Below are 5,000 nucleotides of genomic sequence, written 5' to 3' on the forward strand. Positions count from 1 at the left end.
TTTTGCCTTTCCGGTGAATTTTCGTCCCGCGATGAATCCCAAATATTTTCTTTTACGCCCGTTCTGATGGCCTGAGTATTTTAATAAACCCTACTGTGACTCTGATCTTGAGGAAAAAATATTACCGAGCTTTGGCTTCTTCGAAAAAATTCGTAATACCGAAATTTAGGGTTTTTCGCCCAATTTCTGGTCTTCTGTTGTGCTTCCAAAGTGTCTTGCTTCAAACATCATTTGAATCAATCTACTACATTGTCTAACCATTGCAGTGGCCATACTTTGACTCAGGTTCAGATAAGAACAATATGATCATCCGCGACTCGATCATCCAAAAAGATACCGACCATTCTTATTTTTTTTATTTATTTTTTTTTTTTTAAGGGTTTCTACATTTCCCCCGTTAACAGAAGTCGTCCTCGAATTATAAGGCTCTGAGGGGCCTCCTTCTTCCATTACAACGTCCTCTCGGGAAAAACTCCGGTGATCGGTTTTAAATCTCGCTTCATCCTCCCAAGTAACATGAATCTGTTTTGTCTTCAGAACAGTTGTACTGAGCAATCTCACGATTTTTGAGCTTCCGAATACGCCGTTCTCCTAATTGATTGGTCCTTCCGGATACGTAAGGTTTGTCTCCACTCCTCGATCTCTCGGGCTCAACAGTACTTGGATCCCGTATATGTTTCCGAAGCATGGAAACATGGAATATGGTGTAGATGCATATCTGCTGGCGGATCCAATCGGTAAGCTACCTCACCAACTTTCCGATGATCTTGTACGGACCAATGACCTGACCGCAAGTTTCCCGACCCTTGCCAAATCTGTCTTCCCTTTTTGTGCAGTAACCTTCAAATAGACCCAATCTCCTATCTTAAAAGTTACTTTCTTCTTGACTGGTCTGCGTACTTCTCGACGGTCCTGAGCCTTCTTATGTTGGCCTGAATCGTCTCCAGTTTAATCATGGTCTCCTGAACAATAGGTGACCCACAACATTTCTTTCGCCCACTTCCGTTCCAACACATAGGCATCTTGCATGGCCTTCCGTATAATGCTTCATAAGGTGAAATCCCTATGCTCGAATGATGATGATGTTATACGAGGAACTCAACCAACGGTAAATGCTTCTCCCAAGTTCCTGCCCAATCGAGAATACACATCGCAGCATGTCCTCGATGGTCCGAATGGTCCTTCCGTTTGGCCATCTGTTTCTGGGATGGAACCGTGCTTCTGTACAGTTTAGTTCCAAGGCTTCTTGTAGTGCTTCCCAAAATGATGCCGTGAACCTTGGATCGCGATCTGAGACGATGTCAGAGGGTACACCATGTAACTTCACGATTTGGTCGATGTACAGCTCGGCCAAAACTTCAACTTTATCAGTGTCCCGCATAGGCAAAAAGTGTGTGACCTTGGTTAACCTATCCACAATCACCCATATCGAGTTGTTCGATCTACCTGGAGCAATAGGTAATCCGGTGATGAAATCCATGGAAATAGAGTCCCATTTCCATTGAGGTATCGGAAGACTCTGCAACAATCCTCCTGGAACTTGATGTTCCACCTTGACTTGTTGACAAGGTGCACACTGAGCAACCCATTGTGCTACTGATCTCTTCATGCCCGGCCAATGATAGTATCTTCTCACGTCTCGGTACATCTTCGAACTTCCAGGATGGATACTGAGTAAAGAATGATGTGCAATCCTTAGTATCTCATCTCTCAGCCCTTGTCCTTTAGGAACCGTGATCCTCCCATTAATTAGCAAGGTTCCGTCCTCCGCCAAGTAGTATCCCGCATTATTGGCCCGGCGTGTCCTTTGAGTTCTTCAGCAATCTTCAGTAACTTCTCATCCTTAAGTTGTTCTTCTCGAATTCTCTGAATCAAGCTGGCCTGATTCACCGCTTGAAGTCCCAATGGCTCGCTTGTCTGCCCTTCCAAAACGACCAACTTCACTTGTTTCAACTCCTGGTTCAATAGCTCCACTTCTTTCTCTAAATCTGCGTCCAACTTTCTTCGACTTAAGGCGTCCGCAAAAACATTCGCTTTACCAGGATGGTAGCGAATCCGTATGTCGTAGTCTGCCACAAACTCCATCCACCTACGCTGGCGCAGGTTGAGATCTGGCTGAGTGAAGAGGTATTTAAGACTTTGATGGTCCGTGTATACCTCCACTTCTTCTCCATACAAGTAAGATCTCCAAATTCGCAAAGCGAACACCACGGCCGCTAACTCCAAGTCATGTGTACTGTAGTTATCCTCATGCTTTCGTAGTTGTCGCGAAGCATATGCAATGACTCGCCCATCTTGCATAAGAACACAAACCTAACCCAACGCGTGAAGCATCCGTGTAAAACCGTGTAAGGTTTACCTTGCTCGGGCAAAGCTAACACAGGTGCAGTCGTGAGAGCTTCCTTCAACTTCTTGAATGCCCTCTCGGTTTCTTCCACCCATAAGAAAGGAACTCCTTTACCGGTAAGTTAAGTTAAAGGCTTTGCAATGGAGGAAAAGTCCTTAACAAACTTCCGATAATAGCCTGCAAGTCCGAGAAAACTCCTCACTTCTGTCACAGTGGTAGGTCGAGGCCATTCTCGTATGGCTTGGACCTTTTCTGGATCAGCAGCCACGCCCTCTCCTGATACTATGTGACCCAGAAAACCTATCTCTCTCTTCCAAAACAAGCACTTGCTGAACTTGGCAATAGCTTCTGATTCCGTAACCTCTCCATAACCAGTCTCAGATGCTCTTTGTGCTCTTCCTTACTTCTCGAGTACACCAGGATGTCGTCAATGAAAATGATCACGAACTTATCAAGGTAGTCGTGAAACACTTCATTCATCAAGCGCATGAAAGCCGCAGGTGCGTTCGTGAGACCAAAGGGCATAACTACAAACTCGTACTGCCCATACCTCGTCCGAAACGCCGTCTTCATAATATCTGACTTGGCAATAGGAATTTGGTGATACCCTGATGCCAAATCAATCTTCGAAAACAACTAGCTCCCTTTAGTTGGTCTAACAACTCGTCTATCCTCGGAAGAGGATACTTATCTTTTATCGTGATGTTGTTGATACCACGATAATCGATACACAACCTCATGCTTCCGTCCTTCTTCTCACAAATAAACAAGAGCTCCCCAAGGTGAAGAGCTCAACCGGATGAATCCCTTTTCAATAGATCTTCCAATTGTTTCTTTAGCTCGGCCAACTCCGCAGGTGCCATCCGATATGGTGCCTTAGCTATAGGTTTGGCTTCAGGCTCCAAAGTAATGGTAAAGGGATTACTTGAGGTGGAGGTAATTCCTTTAGTGGTGCAAAGATATCCTCAAACTCTTGGACCACTTCTATGTCTTCGACCTTAACTTCATCATTAGTGGCTCCTCCACTAACCGATAAGGTCACCAAATATACTTCCCCGTCTTGAAACAAATCTTGTACTCTCATTGCTGCTACCAAAGACACGGTCATACTAGGACTGATTCCATAGTATACCATCTCTGGTCGTTTACCTCTGCCGAACAACAACCTTCCCTTTCCACAGTCGATCTGAACTCCGTAGCTCTCTATAACCAATCCATTCCAAGGATTACCTCGTACCTTTTAAAGGCACGACTAACAGATCTGCCACAAACTCTTTGCCTTGAATGACCAATGGAACATTCTTGATACATACACTGATTTGCTTGAAGGGTTCGGTCTGCGGGGGGTCAAGACGGCAACGTTTATCCTGTCAACCACAAAACAATCCCAAAACCGGGCAGCTACTTTAGGGGTCACAAAACTATGTGTTGCCCCCGAGTCGAACAATACATGTGTGGGTTTACCAGCAACATGTATGGTTCCTGCCACAGTAATCCAATCAACAAATCTTAATCACAAAAATACTAATAAATTCTCACAACCATCAATCATCATCCTAAATTTCTAAACGCGCAACCTAGCGATCAAGCAATCTATAACTAACCAGCATACTAATTAGATTCCAGCAACTAAATTTCCATTCAATAAAAAGAAGAGGTTAAGCACCCACAATACCTGTGATGGGACCGCTTGATGGTCCTGCATTGTCTGGGTTTTCTACACCTAAGGCATAAACTCTACCTCCTAGGTTTTGCTTCTTTGGTGCTGGCTCAATAGCTGGACGGCTAGGAGGAGCTCGGATTGCGAGAGGGGTCGCAGGGATTGGCTTGTTTGGACATGACGATGCATAATGGCCCTTCATACCGCAAGAGAAACAAAGTAACATCTTCCATCCTTATCGATGAATAACCCTGCTGGTTACTCCGTTGTCTGTTGGGACAAAACTTAGAAATATGCCCCGGTTGATCACATATGTAACACACCACAGTGTTACCACGATTGTTGGTTTGGCCTCCAAATCCTCGCCCTTTTCCTTTGTAAGATCTTGGACCCTTGTTGAAATTTGACCTTTCTCCTTGGCTAAACTTGGTGTGTCCACCAGAATGTGGTAAGGTCTTCCTTCAGCCTCCAATACAGTTTCAACATTAACAGCTTTTTCCACTAGCTCAGATAAGCTGCTAAAGTTGCTTCCAGCTAACCGACTTCCAAGCTCCGGCTTCAATCCGTACATAAAGTTACGGATCATAGTTGCTTCATCTTCACGCCCATCAAAGACATGTCGCCTCAACCTTGTGAACTCAGATTCGTAACTCCTCACTGGCCTATCTCCTTGAACAAGGTTCATGAACTGGCGCTCCAATCGATGCTTTGCTTCTGGAGGAAAGTATTTCCTCTCAAACTCTCCCTTGAACGACTCCTATGATGTGATGTTGTGTCCACACTGTCTGTCTATGCTGTCCCACCATCCTGTGGCGTCGCCTTCCAAGTAGTACACAGCGATCTTCTTCTTATACTCCTCCGGGCACTCCATGGCTTCAAAATTCTCTCCATCATAGTAATCCACTTGCCGGCCTCAATAGGATCAGATCCTCCTTTGAACTTGTAGGATCCAATGTTCTTCATGGTAGATAATAGCTTGGAAACTTCAGGGGC

The sequence above is a fragment of the Brassica napus genome, unplaced genomic scaffold (genome assembly GCF_020379485.1).
Source record: "Brassica napus cultivar Da-Ae unplaced genomic scaffold, Da-Ae ScsIHWf_1245;HRSCAF=1778, whole genome shotgun sequence".
NCBI lineage: Eukaryota > Viridiplantae > Streptophyta > Magnoliopsida > Brassicales > Brassicaceae > Brassica > Brassica napus.